The sequence below is a fragment of the Cnephaeus nilssonii genome (assembly GCF_951640355.1).
Source record: "Cnephaeus nilssonii genome assembly, chromosome: 7".
Taxonomy (NCBI): Eukaryota; Metazoa; Chordata; class Mammalia; order Chiroptera; family Vespertilionidae; genus Cnephaeus; species Cnephaeus nilssonii.
In genome coordinates, this window is record NC_137078.1 from 65,244,616 (window position 1) to 65,261,054 (window position 16,439).

The 16,439-nt window shown below is 45.1% G+C and overlaps 1 pseudogene across 1 annotated transcript; it reads right to left on the reverse strand.

Moving 5' to 3' along the window:
* Nucleotides 1-541: 541 nt before the first annotated feature.
* LOC307103486 (neurofilament light polypeptide-like) lies at nucleotides 542-7,808 on the reverse strand (annotated as a pseudogene). Its single transcript has 3 exons — nucleotides 7,749-7,808; nucleotides 5,765-6,775; nucleotides 542-555 (listed from the first exon to the last, which is right to left on the reverse strand). The product of its transcript is annotated as a neurofilament light polypeptide-like (transcript).
* Nucleotides 7,809-16,439: the final 8,631 nt, after the last annotated feature.

Sequence of the window (16,439 nt, forward strand, 5' to 3'; positions counted from 1 at the left end):
CATTAAAGCCATAAATTTTCATTTGTTTAATAAGACTTGTCAAAGCTAAGAGCTGTTAGTGGAAACAACAGGAGGAATCCACATGCAAAGTTGCACAAATGGCCAGCATACTGAGCCAATCAACCAGGATGGATGAGAGGCCACAAGCTGCTCTGGCATGAACATTGGCCTAGAACTGAGGTTTTAACTCCAGACATTTCGCTCATGTGTAGTGTACTCTTACTTCTGAAATGGGAATATTGAAGGAGATGATCCTCGAGTTTCATTTAATACTCAAATGCTATGATTCTGTGAAAATAATATGGAAGTGAAAGCTGGCATTCTGTGAAGGAACAGAGAGCAGAACCAGACCTGGTGGGTGGTAGACACCACAGGAAGAATTTAGCTGAATATGAAACAGAATATTCTGAAGAATATCCCTGTGAGGAATTGACTCTTCCTTCATTAGAAATTTCAAGTAGAGGCTGACCATGGTCAGGAGTGCTCTAGGTGGACTCTCTGTGTAGGATCAAAGGCTGGATGAGGTGACTTCAGAGGTCAACTAAATCTCAGAGTCTGGGAATATAAAAGGCAAGGATTAAATCTCAAATATTAAGACCTGTCAGAGTATAGAGTAAGAAATTGTATTGAACAGTGCCTAGGACATAATAGCTGCACAGGGAATATTTGTTGCATGAATTAATATTCAAATCCACTTAATCAGGATTAGTGTTTTGAATTAGGGTTGAATGTAATCAATACCTGCAATTCTGGATAGTGTGAGGTCAAAATGAGATAATCAACATGAAGGTGTTTTGAAAATTTTTGATGTTATGGTTTGGGTTCTCTAGAAAATAGAGCCTGAGACAAGGACTATGTGCAGATAATACAGTTGCATTCCCAGTAATTAGACAAGAATGAATCAAAATCATTGAGAACACATAATAAGGCCTAATTTGATGATAATCATGGCAACTATTCCCACTGTTTAGAGATGCTCTAGGAAGGGAAGATCTTTCTATTTTTATAATAGGCGCCCAGTGCATAAATTTGTGCACATTGAAAGGAACTGTGGGCCACGAGGCTGTGGTGGGCACAGGGGCGGGTCTCAATCCATCCTCCGCACCCCCACCCAGCCCCTCCCACCACGGCCCCCAGTCCCCTGTCTGCTGGCAGCCCCGTTCCCGCTGCTGCCACTCCTATGCACTGACAGCGCCGGCCCCACTCGCACTAGCTGATGGCGCGGAGCAATTGGGGCAGGCGCCAGCAGTGGGTGCGAGTGGGGCTGGCACAGTCAGCAGGTGTGAGTGGTGGCTGCTGCCCTGATTGTCCCTTAGGAGCAAGGGGAGGTGGAGAAGCCCTCAGGGGCAATTGGGGCAGGCTGATGGCTTCAAGTGATCGGGACCAGCACCAGGCACCAGCATCGGGTGCAAGCGGCACCTCCAGCGCTGGCAGTGGGTGTGAGTGGGACTGGCACCGGCAGCAGGTGAGAGCACTGGGCGGGACCACAGTGTGCGGGAGCAAAGAATTTTCAGTAGCCACCAGTGGCTCACCCCAATGACAGCGACTGGCACCCTGCCTTGGTATGGCACCCCCGCCCACCTGCTCCACCATCCCGCCACGGCCAACACCCACCATGTTCTGTGCTCTGCCACCTGCTGCTGACTCACACCATGTTCTGTGCATGCCCCCTGGTGGTCAGTGCATGTCATAGAGACTGGTTGTTCAGTTGTTCTGCCGTTTGGTCTATTTGCATATTAGCCTTTCATTATATAGGATTTTGATTGCTAGTGCGTAATGTAAGTTTGGCACAAAATAAGATACTCAGTAAACTTCTGGTGGACAAATGTGTAAGCAGTCTCTCATTATTCATTATAACAACCTGAATTGCTATACTGATATTAGTTTGTTTTTTTTTAAGGAGAAAGTGAAGAGTAAGATAGGTTATGTAAGAAGCTAAGGTGTTCCCAGTTAGAGAGTGATAGAACCAGAACTCTAACAAAGCTCTGCTAACTATAAGTTGCGTGTACTTTTCACTTCACTATTTGCCTTCCAAAACCCAAATTGCATTGCAGGTTAGACCTGAGGAGTGGAGAGATTTTTAAAAAATTAATAAAATGCAACTATTCCTAATGCTGTATTTAATAAATTGGAACTTTACAAGCTTAGCCTTAGAGAACACAGACAATATAGAGTTGCAGGAAATCCTTGGTCTTGAGAGATTTGGACCACACTCCAAACTCTGACGTTCTCCATTATTCTTACAGCTGAACAAATATGACATATATAATTGTCAAGCCCACCACTGATTTTATGAATTAATTCTTGGGATTTATAGTGTTTTTCCCTCTCTTTTCAAAGCACCTCACAACTGTTAATTATTTAAGCTGCCTTACATCCCTCAGAGGAAGGACAGGGATGTTATTCTGCCCTGAGCCTGGGGGGAGGTGGAGGTCGAGAGAGGTGGAATACCAGTGGTTACCAGAATCCAGGGGAGGAGAGATCAGATTGCACCTGAATGAACTCAGAGGGTTTTATTATGGAGGAAATCTGACTTGGGAGATGGGACAAAGGCTTCTCTTGTGGGCTTTTGAGTCAGAAGATGAGAGAGAGAGTGCAAGGGCCATTTCTGATACCTAACAATAAGATGATAGCTATCATTTATTGAATACTTACGACGGAGCTGGTAGTGTGCTACCATTTAATTTTATAAGAGAAATATAAGTTGAATGATGACAAAAATAGCAGCTACCATTTATTGAGAACCCTGCCATGTACACACTTTACATGTCTTGCCTCTTTAGATCCTCACAGCGACCTCATAAAACATGCATTGTTATTCCAACACTAGAGGCCCGATGCACGAAATTCATGCAAGAGTAGACCTTCCTTCCCCCAGCTGCCAGCACTGGCTTCCCTCTGGCACCCGGGACCCAGGCTTCCCTTTCAGCCTTGGCTTCAGCTTTGTCCGGAAGGTCATCTGGTCTAATTAGCATACTATGCTTTTATTATTATAGAGTATTATAGATTACAGAAGGGAATGAAAGGACCCAAGTCTTTTACTGATCATAACAAAACTGAAATTTGAACTAGGACTTTGCCTCCAAAGCCTGGGTTCTCTCTATGTAGTTTACTGGCAAATCATGGTTTTCTCATTTGTATAAATGAGAATAATAATATCTACATCACATTTCAAAATTATAAACAAACTTAGAATGCTCCTCCTTGTGATTTAGCAAAAATTAATTGTAAGCTTTTTTCAACTTTATTTTTTCAGCTGATTAAGAGTCAGAGCTGAGATACATGTTGTCACTTAGTGTTCTTTAAATAGTTTTTAGCTAGTTTTAATTTGAAAAAAGAACATACTTCAGTAGAGACAGGGACAGGAATTACCAAAAAATAAAATAAATAAGTAACATACTTTGGAAACTTTTGCCATTATGTCATAGTACATTACATGCTATCTTGGCAAATTTATGGATAATTTTAATTTTTTTTCAGTCTCACTTGGTACTGGTATGACACAAAACAGTGATATCATTGGCAATGATTCTGTTATGTGCTTGAAGATTTATTTGGAGTTTTCTCTGTGCTCTTTACAATAGACTGTTTTTCTAAGATAATATTATTAGTTGATTTATTGATATATTTATTGGTTTATTTAAAATTTTATAAAATAAATTGATGAACAAAATAGAGCCAGAGACATCAAAGCATGCAACTGACTGATATATTTCAGAGAGAAGTGGGTGGATACAGACAATAGTGAGGTGAAGGCCTGGGGAGAGGGCAGAAGCAGGGTAGAGGGGGTCAATTGGGAAAAAAGGGGACATCTGTAATACTTTCAACAATAAAGATAAATTTTAAAATATTATAGATAACTACTATATATATATATTTTTAAAAAAAACTCCAAATATTTAGCAGAACAATTCTTTGATAAACCTGCTTTGAACATTATTGAAGTTATCAATCTATGTAAAAATCACTTATTCAGGTGACATTCATATAATAACATTAACCATTTTAAAGGAAGCAATTCAGTAGCATTTAGTACATTCACAATATTGAGCAACTACCATCTCTATCTATTTCCAAAACATCTCCATTACTTCAAATTAAAGCCCCTTATTTCTAAAGCAGTTTCTTCCTATTCCTGCTTCCCTCACCCCCACCATGGAAACCACCACTCTTCATTCTCTCTGTATATGCCACATAAATGGAATTGTACAATATATGACCTTTGTGTCTAGCTGTTTTTGTTTTATGGTTTTTGGTTTGTTTGTTTGTATTTTTTTAAAGTAGTAGAGGACAGGATGCTTGCTTTCCAGTGACTTACAGTTTATTAAGAGAAATTAGATAGGTGAATCTTTAAAAAAGGTATTTTGATTGTTTTCAAAGAAGAAGGGAGAGGGAGAGTTAAAAACATTAATGATGAGAGAGGAGAGAGTATTGATCGGCTGCCTCCTGCATGCCCTCTACTGGGGATTGAGCCTGCAACCCATGCATGTGCCCTTGACCAGAATTGAACCTGGGACCCTTCATTCTACAGGCTGACGCTCTTTCCACTGAGCCAAACCAGCTACGACTGTGTCTGGCTGTTTTTTCACACAATGTTTTCAAAGTTTATTCATGTTATAGCATATATTAGTATTTCATTCCTTTTTATAGTTAAACTAGTGGCCCAGTGCATGAAATTCGTGCACGGACAGTGGGGTGGTCCCTCAGCCTGGCCTGCATCTTCTCCAATCTGGGACCCCTGTGGGATCGGGCCTAAACCTGCAGTTGGACAAACCCCTCGCAATGTGGGAATACTGGCTCGTAACCGCTCACCTGCCTGCCTGCTTGATCTCCCCTAACCACTCTGCCTGCTGGCCTGCTTGCCCCCAACTACAACCCCCCGCCAGCCTGATCACCCCCAACTGCCCTCCCCTCCTGGTCTGATCACCCATAACCGCTTCTGCCTCAGCCCCAGCACCATGGCTTTGTCCAGAAGGACATCTGGAAGGTCTCATGGTCTAATTAACATATTACACTTTTATTAATATAGATAGGATATGACATACTGCCATAACTATAACATATCTACCAGTATTACTCTATGAGAATACATACTTCATCCAATAGGAAGGCATCTAATACATTACATTGTATATGTTGTAAGTAGTAGGAAATACTGTATTCGTAGCAATAATATATACCCTGTGACTTCCCTTCCTGATCTGGGAATGGTTCCCCAGTTCTTTTGACGTTTCCTGGCCCCTAATGTATTTTTTTTGTCATTCAGTGTAACTTTATTTACTGTTTATTGCACATGATTTGAGGTCTTTAATTTCTAACCACCAAAGATTCAAAGGACTATTTTTTCCATGAAGTTTAACATTAACATTAGTGAATTTGTGTATTCATGTGTTTTTATTGTAAACATCTGAATTATTCACATTGTCATAGATCCTGAACTCATAAGCATGGACCATGCACAGGCTGGCAGCAAGCCAGGAAGCCACTCTGCAAGCGAACAGATACTCTGCATAAGGAGAAAAGTCATAGCACAACATTTAATGTCCAACCTGAGTCACCTCAGAATGTTATATATATTGACTTCTTAATTCATATAGTATTGGGAACTCAACTGCTTGGTTGGTGGCGGGGTTGACCTGGTTTTGGGAGGATTATTCCTGAAATAATTAAGGAAAAGCTCAGTCTTTCTTCTTGGTTGCTTGCTCCTCCCCAGCACCTTCATCTTTCTTCTCGTCCTCAGCTTCTTGGGCATCTTCTCCTTCACCTCCTTCTTCCTCCTTTGCATCCTCAAATTCTTCCTTGGCACCTTCTTTCTCTTCCTCTCCTTCCTCTTCCTCAGCCTCTTCTCCTTTTCCTCCTCTTCAGCTTCTCCTTCAGAAGGGGTTCATCCTTAGCTTCCTCGGCTTTTGTAGCCTCAATGGTCTCCTCCACCTCAATCTGCTCCTCCTGGATGTGGCTGGTGTATTAAGAAGGGAAGGAGTGAGCAGACATCAAGTAGGAGCTATTCTGTAAACCACCGTAGGCAGATCACCAAAGACCTGGGAACTCTGGTAGTAGCCACTGGCTATGCTTCCCAACGCTGGTGAAACTGAACCAGGTCTCCTCACCTTCCAAGAGTTTCCTGTAAGCTGCAATGTCAATATCCAAAACTATTTTCACATTGAAGAGGTCCTGGTATTCTTTTAAATATCCTGCCATTTCACTCTTTGTGGTTCTCAACTCATTTTCTAATTTGTTGATTGTGTCCTGCATAGCACTAATGTTGGAGTTCTGCTTATCCTCCATCTCTTGCAGCTGCTTTCCCAGCGCTTTGTTCATGCCCCAGCTTGCTTCAATCTCCAGGGTCTTGGCCTTGAGCAGTCGCTGGCCCGCACCACGTAGGTGCTCTGGGCAGCGCTCTCTGTCAGCATGGTGAAGCGGCTCTTGTACCATTCTTCGGCATTCTGCATGTTCTTGGCAGCCAGCTTCTCATACTGGGTGCGGATGTCCTTGAGCATAACGAGAGGTCTGACTTGGAGAACATGTCCATCTCCACGGAGATCTGAGCATACTGGACATGCACCTTCTTCAGAAAGGCGATTTTGTCCATCAGGCTTTCGATGCACTTTTCCAGCTCAGTGCTGGCAAGAGCCGCCTCATCTGCACCTTTGCTCACCTCCATCAGCCAGCCCTCTGCATCCTCATGGTTCAGCACCTCTTCCTGGTAGCTCGCCTGCAGGTTGTTCCCAGCCACTTCAGAGCCCCGCTGCCTCCTAACTGCCCACTTCCCTCTCCTCTCCAGGGACAGGGTGCGGTGGTCAGGGCACAGGCATGCATTTTCATTAAAATGTTCAACCCTGGCCTGCTCCACCGGTGTCCTCAGGTGGCCCGGGGGCAGACAGTGATCCCAGAGACCCTGGCCACCCCCGCCTACGGAGCCCGCAGGCAAAGTCAGGCACTGACCACGCTACCTGCCCAGTCCCAATTGCACCCTGGACCCCGCGGGTGGCATCAGGTGCTATCCATGCCACCTGCCCGATCCCGGTGGCTGCCTGGACCCCACGGGCAGTGTCAGGAGCTGTCCATGCTGCCTGCCTGGTCCCGATAGCACCCTGGACCCCACGGGCAGTGTCAGGCGCTGTCCATACCACTTGCCAGGTCCTGATCTCCCCCTGGACCCCGCGAGCAGCATCAGGCGCTGCCTGCTGGAACTGCCCGGTCCCGATGAAAGACTGGACTCTGCGGGCGACGTCAGGCGCTATCTGCCAGGCCAGCCCAGTCCCGATCGCCGCCTGGACCCCACGGGTGACAACAGGCACTGCCCATGCTGCCTGCCTGGTCCCAATGGCACCCTGGACCCTGCGGGTGACTTCAGGCGCTGTCCATGCCGCCTGCCCAGTCCCGATTGCCCCCTGGACCCCATGGGCAGCGTCAGGCACTGTCCATGTCACTTGCCAGGTCCCGATCGCCCCCTGGACTTCCTGAGCAGCGTCAGGCGCTTCTTCCTGGAACTGCCCGGTCCCGATGGAAGCCTGGACTCCACCGGGCAACGTCAGGCGCTATCTGCCGGGCCAGCCCAGTCCCGGTGGCTGCCTGGACCCCACAGGTGACATCAGGCGCTGTCCATGCCGCCTGCCCGTCCCGATCGCCCCCTGGACCCCGTGGGCAGCGTCAGGTGTTGTCCATGCCACCATGCTTGGTCCCGATGGCTTCCCGGTCCCGAGGGTGACATCAAGTGCTGTCCGCTAGGCCTGCCCGGTCCCAATTACCGCCTGGACCCCGCGGACAGTGTCAGGTGCTGTCTGCCGAGCCTGCCCGGTCACTATCATGGCCTGGACCTTGTGGGTGACATCAGGCACTGCCCACCAGGCCTGCCGGGTCCATGGCGGCCTGGACCGAGAGGGCTAAGTCAAGTAGCGCAGGCTTGCCTCCTTCTCCTCTGGCCCCACCTGCTTGCTTCTCCACAGCTTTGCTCCCTTCTGCAGCCCTTGGCTTCTTTCTATGCTGTCTTGATATGCAAATTAACCACCATCTTGGTTGGGTTACTTTGCATACTCTCCCTGATTGGCTGGTGGGCATGGCTTGGGCGTAGCGAAGATGCGGTCAATTTGCCTATTACTCTTTTATTAGGTAGGATAAGATTCCATCTGCATGTACATACTACAATTTATTTGTCCTTTCATCCACTGATGAATATTGAAACTGGTTCCACCTTTTGCTTATTGTAAATAACCAATGCTGCTATGTGAGTACATGTACTTGCTTATGTACCTGTTTCAGTACCATAGGGTATATATGTAAGAGAGAAGTTGTGTGTGTATTTATTTTCAATTCTTTTGAGTATCTATACTAGTAAAAGGGTAATATGCAAATTGGCCAGGACGCCCTCACAGTAACAACCGAACAGCAGGCTGCATGGGGCAACCAGGCTGTCAGGGGGGATAGTGAGGGACAACCAAATGACTGAACAGCAGGCTGGGTGAGGTGACCAGGCCAGCAGGGGGGGTTAGTGAGGGACGACCAAATGACCAAACAGCAGGCTGCATGGGGCTACCAGGCCAGCAGAGGGAGGCAGTGAGGGGTGACTAGGCCAGCAGGAGGGGAAGTTGGGGGTGACCAGGCTGGCAGGGGGGGTAGTTAGGAGTGACCAGGTCTGTGGGGGGGCAGTTGGGGGCAACCAAACTGGCAGGGGGCAGTTAGGGGTGATCAGACTGGCTGGGGGGGCAGTTAGGGGCAATCAGGCAGGCAGGCAGGTGAGCAGTTAGGTGCCAGTGGTCTCGGATTATGAGAGGGTGCAGGCTGGGCTGAGGGCCCCTCCCCCGGTGCATGAATTTCATACACCAGACCTCTAGTAGATCATAAGAGGGTCATATGGTAATTTTATTTTTAACTTGCTAAACTGTTTTCCATAGCAGCTGCACCATTTCACATTCCCAACAGCAAAGTGTAAGGGTTCCAATTTCTCCACATCCTTGCCAAAATTTGTTATTTTCCACTGTTATTGTTTTTATAGCCATCTTAGGGGGTGTGAAGTGGTACCTCATTGTGGTTTTACTTTGCATTTCTCTAATGACTAATGATGTTGAACATCATCTCATGTGCTTTGGCCATTTGTATGTCTTCTTTGATGAGGTGTATTTCTGTCCTCTCTCTCCCCCTTAAAATTTTTTTGGAATCTTTTTATTGTTAAGTTATAAAAGTTCTTTATATATTCTGGCTACTAGACTCATCAGATAAAAGATTTGCAAATATTTTCAATCATTCTATAGGTTGTCTATTTACTTTCTTGATAATGTCCTTTGACACACAGATGGTTTTAATTCAGATATAAAGTATATTTTACTATTATTACTTTTGTTGCTTATGCTTTTGGTGTCATATCTGAGAAACCATTGCCAAATTCAATGCCGTGAAAATCCATCTACTTTTAATGTTTATACTTTTTTTAGTATGTCTTCTGATTTTTAGTATGTCTTCAATTTTATATATATATATATATATATATATATATATATATATATATATATATACATATATATATATACATATATACACACATATATATATATATAAAACTATATATACATGTGTGTATATATGGATCACACACATGACATGTTCATTTCAAAGCATTTTAAAATTTATTGATTCATTTGATCCTTTTAACAATGTTGAGAGATATACAAGGCAATAGTGATGCTCATTTTTAAGATTAATTAAATCCTGAACTTGAAGGAAGAAAACTTTCAAAGTCTCATGGATGGTAAATAGCAGATGAAAGATACAAATTTCAGCTATATAACCCCCATCATGTATCTCTCTCATTTCACTGTCTGACTCCATAGAATGCTTCAATGTGTGCTGAGTGATGTGAAACAGAGGAATGGAGGAAAAAACCCTAAGATTTGCTATGTCCCTGTTATGCACAAGGTATTTCTGCATGCATCATCACACAGTTCTCACACCCTCCTAGAGGTGGATGTTGATATTCTGATTTTAAGATAAGGAATGTGAGGCCCAGAGAATTTATAACTTACTGTGTAGCATAAAGATAGCCAATGGCAGAGTCTTTGTTCAATCCCAAGTGAGCTTGACTCCTTGTGATAATCTAGCACTTAGTGGACAACCCAGTGGCAGGAAATTATTTCAAAGGTGTATGATAATAGAATTTTAAAAATGAAAAGTAATAAAAGAATTTTTCTTCTAGGTCTTCAGACACCCATCTACACTAATAAAAGAGAAATATGTAAATAGACCATCACTTCGTGATGCCCACCAGCCAATAAGGAGTGAGTATGCAACTTAGCAGAACAAAGATGGCAGTGGCCACAGAGCCAGCCAGAGCCAGTGAGAGGCTTGGGTCATCCCTGGCAATGGAGGAAGCCAAGCTTCCTGCCTGCCTGGACTGGCTGAAGGAGGGGCCTGTGGGCAGCAGACACGGAGCCGGCCTGGGTGCACGGGAGGCTTGGGTCGCTGTTGCCTGGGCTGGCCGCTGAGGGAGGGTCCTGCAAATGGCCCTCAGCCCCTTACCCAGGCTGGCCACGCCCCCATGGGGTGAGGGTCCCCACTGGGGGGCATGGCCAGCCTGCAAACAGCCATTAGCCCCTCACCCAGGCTGGCCAGGCACCCCAGCGGGGACCCCCACCCTGAAGGGGGTGTGGCCAGCCTGAAAACAGCCCTCAGCCCCTCACCTAGGCTGGCCACATTCCCCCAGCGGGGACCCTCACCCCATGGGGGTGTGGCTGGCCTGCAAACTGTCCTAGCCCCTTGCCCAGGCCAACACCATCCTCAGTGAGGACCCCCACCCCAATGGGGGCATGGCAAGCCTGCAAACCACCACAGGCCCCTTGCTCAGGCCACCCTGCCCCCCAAGGGAACCCCCACCCTGATCCGGGACACCCTTCAGGGCAAACCAGCCAGCCCCCACCTGTGCACTAGGCCTCTATCTATACTAATAAAAGGGTAATATGCTAATTAGACTGGGAGACCTTCCAGGAGAACTTCCAGACGTTCTTCCAGACAAAGCCATGGTGGTGGGGCCAAGGTACAGGTGGTTAGAGGCCAAGAGGGAAGGGCAGTTGTGGGTGATCAGGCCAGTGGAGGGGTCCAGTGGGGGTGATCAGATGGGCATGGGGGCAGTTGGGGGTGAGCAGGCCAGCAGGGGGAGCCAGTTGGGGCGAGCAGGCCGTCAGTGGGGGTCAGTTGGGGTCAGTTGGGGACGATCAGGCCAGTGGGGGGGCAGTTGGGGGTGAACAGGCTGGCAGGGGGGCAGTTGGGGGTGAGTAGGCCAGCAGGGGGGGTAGTTGGGGGTGATCAGGCTGGTGGGGGTCAGTTTGGGGCAAGCAGGCCAGCGGGGGTGGGGAGCAGTTGGGGGTGAGCAGGCCAGCAGGCAGAGTGGTTAGGCACAATCAGGCAGGCAGGCAGGTGAACAGTTAGGAACCAGCAGTCCCCGAGGGGTCCCAGATTAGAGAGGGTGCAGGCCAGGCTGAGGAACACCCCTCGCCCCGTGCATGAATTTTGTGCACTGGGCTACTAGTATTTAATAAAATTTGAGCATCTATTTCTTAAACTGTTGGTAATTTTAATGTGATCATTTTATTAGACATGACTGTTTTGATTGCTTGAGAAAGAAACACATTAAATCTGACTTAAGAAAACAAAGGGGGAAATTTATTATCTCACTCACCTGTCTTAGCTGGACTTTCTCCCTCTTTGTCTTGGCCTCGTCTCCTCGTTCTCAAACAAATTCATGTGGCAGCAAGAAGGCCATTGGTATCTTCAGAACCTCAGGCATATTTTACCAGTTTGGCAATTTTAGCTAGGAGACAGAGATGCTATTTTAACTCAAATCCTAGGACTGCTTGTTATGTGCTCATCTCTGAGCCAATCATGGTGGTCACAGTGCTGTTGTATTTCTATTGGCCTGGCCAGCCTGGGTGAGGGGCTGATGGCTGTTTGGAGGCTGGCCACGCCCCCCAGTGGGGGACCCTCACCCCATGGGGGTGTGGCCAGCCTGGGTAAGGGGCTGAGGGCCATTTGCAGGACCCTCCCTCAGTGGCCGGCCCAGGCCTCCCATGCACCCAGGCTGGCTCCGTGTCTGCTGCCCACAGGCCCCTCCTTCGGCGGCCAGTCCAGGTAGGCAGGAAGCTTGGCTTCCTCCATTGCCAAAGGTGACCCAAGCCTCTCGCTGGCTCTGGCTGGCTCTGTGGCTGCTGCCATCTTTGTACTGCTAATTTGCATACTCACTCCTTATTGACTAGTGGGCATCACGAAGTAAACTTGGGCAAGTTACTCTCTGGGAGTCTCATTTTCCTCACTGTAGAGTAGAGGAAATGACCATCCTTGCTTGAGACTATCCTGAAGATTAAATGAAATGCTGTATGTAAAATTCCCTCCCCATGCTTGGCAATTAATAGAGGTTCCATCAACATTAGTGAGTGTTTTAAATTATATTATTAAATAAGAAGTCAGTAACAGCAGAGTAAATAGCATTTTATCTTTTAAAAATTTCTTGTTTGGATATTATACAATGACCCAGGAATTTCTTTAGTAATCAGGAAAAACAGTGAAGATGAAAATCAGGTTTGACTCACAGGGAGTGAAGCCTGTTGTGAGAAGCTGGGGCCTCTGATGCAGCAGGTGCTGAGACTCCCAGAGCTGATGGGAATCCTCTGACCTCTCTTCTGGGAAATGCTCAGCTACAAATGTGCATTTACATAAATAGGAACACACAGGTAATATCAAGACTGATCCTGAAGGAGTGAGGTGAGACATTCCTATAACCCAAACCTCCATGTTACACAGTGGCCTGATGCTGTTTGGAGGGCTCAGAGATGGTGGTCAGGAGACCTGGACTCCAGCCCTGTTCAGTGTTACCAGCATGTATGACTTGGGCAGGTCACCTCTCAAGCCTATTTTTTTTAAAAAAAAAAAATCTAACACACAGGCTTATTATGAGGCTCAAATTAGATAAAGGATATAAACAGAGAGCAAGTTAAAAGGGGATGCTACTACATATTCTTTCAATTACCAACCTTAACTGAGTGTACCCTTATCACATTAAATTCTGTTCATGTTCATTATGCTCCAATTTTCACTGTTGTAATTCTTGTTCTCACTACTTCTCTCTTGACTATTAGCCTCTTAATTGGTCTTTCTGATTCTTTTTTTAAAAATTCTTTTTTGTTTAAAGTATTACATATGTCTCCCTTTTTCTCCCATTGACTTCCCCGGCCACTCCCACACCCCAGCACATGCTCTTACCCCCCTAAGTGTCTGTGTCCATTGGTTATGCTTATATGCATGAATATAAATAAGTCCTTTGGTTGATCTAGGTCTTTCTGATTCTTGTGTGGCTTTTCTCTGTTGATCCTAACAGAATAATCTTTCTTAAACACACCTTCTGCCATGATATTCCACCAGTACATCTATCTACAGCTCCCTATCACCCACTATATGAAATGGTTGAGCATAAATGAAGGAAAAGTATTTGTCAAGGTATAGAGACAAATTTTATTTTAACCAAAAAGTCCCCAAAAAGAGCTGTGCACCTTGTTTTCCTGATCCTGTTGCTGGGACACCAGTCTTCTGGCTCCTAGAGGAGAGCATTGAGTGATCTATCCTTCCAGAAACAAGGGCTATGGGTCCTCTCCCTTGTCTCTGGTCCTATCCTGGTTCCTGGCCACCATTTAGATCTGACACTAAGTGGCTTACATCAGTTAACCAGCTGCTGATCTCCTGGATATTTTGTACTTACTCACTGGTTACTTCTCTGGTAAATCACCTTTTTTAATTTATGAGTTGACACTCTTTGGTCCTATCTAGACTTATCTATGAGAGGGAATGGTTTTCTCTTTCATCCTATACTGTATAAAGTGTCTAATAAGTATTAGGAACTATGCTAGCTGATATGGTCCCTACCTTCATGGAACTTTAAGCTTAGCAAAGAAAATAGCAATTAAAAAAGTAAGTATGCCGAGTGTTACTAAATAGGAAGAACAGAAACAGAGTAGTAGAAACCCTAACTTAGGTAGGAGTGTCAGGGAAGACCACCTTGAGAAAGTGACATTGTATTGAGACTTAAAGATGCACTGAGGTCAAATGCCAGTTGGAATCAGCATGCAGGAAGAAATGAAGTCTATCAATGTCTAAAAGCAGCCTCCTTGCTTCTTCTAGTCATCCAAGCACATAGCCTAGGTCACACCTCAGAATGTTTATTGGTACCAAGTTACAGATAGAAATCTGGGCTGGCTGGAAGCAGTGGCATTAACACTAAACAATAACATAGTTCTATCACTGCCACTGTGGGCTTTGGGATATTTGGTAAGTTACTTATCCTTTCTGACCCATAGTTTCCACATATGGGAAACACAAATGATAACCCTTCGAGGTCATTGTGAATGACTAATGAAATAATGAATATGAAAGCACTTTGGGAACTGACAGCCATGTGAATCAATAGGAGGAAGTTGATTATAGGGTATGTGACCCAGCATTGAGATGGAACAAGGAATAGAAAATGCTGACCCTATCAGAAGCCAGTTCTTTCAGTCTTATACTGTCTTAGAACTTTAGGAGTTCCATATATGATGTGGATACATGTTTTCTGTATATATTATTCAAGGGGGTAAAAGCAGTTTTAAATATCTACATGGCTAAATTGTCCCAAAAGAGACAGCCCTCTCCCTAAATGATATCACTGAAATTCAAGTTGCGTGGCTTAATGGAACCCAATACCCCCATAAATCTCTGGGCTGTAATGGCTATCCTACCCTGATAGGGTACGATAACATGGGTGAATTCTTAGTGGTGCCCTGTTGCCAACAAAAGTCCACAATTTTCTGTCAACCTCATGGCCAGTAATAGGTTGGCAGAGAACAGCTGGCTTATTCTCTACAGAAATCGCTTTGTGCTGCGAGGAACAAAACCATATTTAGTGATTCCAGTCTGGGGCCAAGAGCTCCAAGCCTCACATGGGTTCTGGAATAACTGTAGGTTTCTGGAGATGTAAAGCATTGACATGAAAGACTTTGGGCATTTTGCAATAAGATGAAATGGCAGAGACATGCATAGCCCCGGATTGCTGCATGCCCACCTATTACTTTTTTGGATCATTTATGAATGAAACAGACTGATCCTCACAGTGCTCTTTGGCCGATTAATCATTGGTTACTTTCAGTTTGAGGTACAATGCTCTTTTAATTGCTATTGAGCAAAGCTGGAGTGAAGAGCCCAGCTATTGGATGGACCCTTGTAGAGAGTGGAGATGGCTTCTCCCCATGAAACCTGATTACATAACAGCTGCAGGTGTACTGGTATGTTGTAATGGTTAAACGTATTCTGCAAGTAATACATCAGCAGAATGCCTGATAGAGGGTGAATATTCTATATGTACACGTCTTATCAATGACTATCACTAGTGGGCATAGGAATTAGGGGCTAAGCTCACCAAAGAACAAAAGGCTATAGAAAAACAGCACATCCATTTTCTTTATGTTTCCCAGTCCTCATAACCTCTTTGGACTGAGCACTAGGGCTATTTTTTAAATTATAAAGGCCAAATCACAAGAGAAGAAAAGGATAGTAGAGATAGGTCATTCTTGGAATTTGAAATGGCCTATGTCCAAATGCCTGGTTTATGGTGTGTGTGTGTGTGTGTGTGTGTGTGTGTGTGTGTACTAGGCATCTGAAATGGGAATTTTCAGGTGACTATTTCTAAAGGCCATCTGGCTGTGAATTCTGTGTTCACTTGGTATTAGTGCCTGAAAAGATCAGAGAAGGAAGAGATCAACAGGGAAGGGGAGAATGTGTGGTCCTCCAATCAGTTTGGGACCAATTCTCATGTAATGTCTGGCATATTGCATTATTTAACCTCACAACTATCCTGTGAGACACATGTGAGTACTCCTATTTTATCAATGGAAGCCTGAGGGTAGGAGGTAAAAGAGTGGTTCAAATCATGTAACTAGTAAGTGATAAGGCTTGGTGTCGATCGAAAGTAGTAGATACTGACCTGGGGATACCAAGTCAATCAATGTGAGGGAATGAATTGCTCAGGGAACAATGCAGTCAGAACTTAGGAGAGCTTAGACACAGGATGTAGTAAAAATATGACAGTGAGATTTAGTCCCTAGAGATCTCAGTGGAGGTCTGAAGGAAATAACATTACTCAAAGGTCTCTTACTTTGGCCTTCTGGGAAGACCAAAGAGGAAGAATAGGAATATCAGCTCCCAGAAAAAGATAATTCCAAATACTCTATTCAACAGGAATGGATTGGGCTAAGCAAAGAGCATTTGTGATTAAATTCCCTCGTGTGTCGCTTTCCAAGGACAAGTTTTATATTATATATAGGACAAGAGTTTGAGCTTTTAAAGTTTGCGCCTGGACTTTGATTGCTATCTGCAAGGGAAACAGACAGTGGAAACTATTTCATTAGGACTGATGGGAAAAACACATTTTC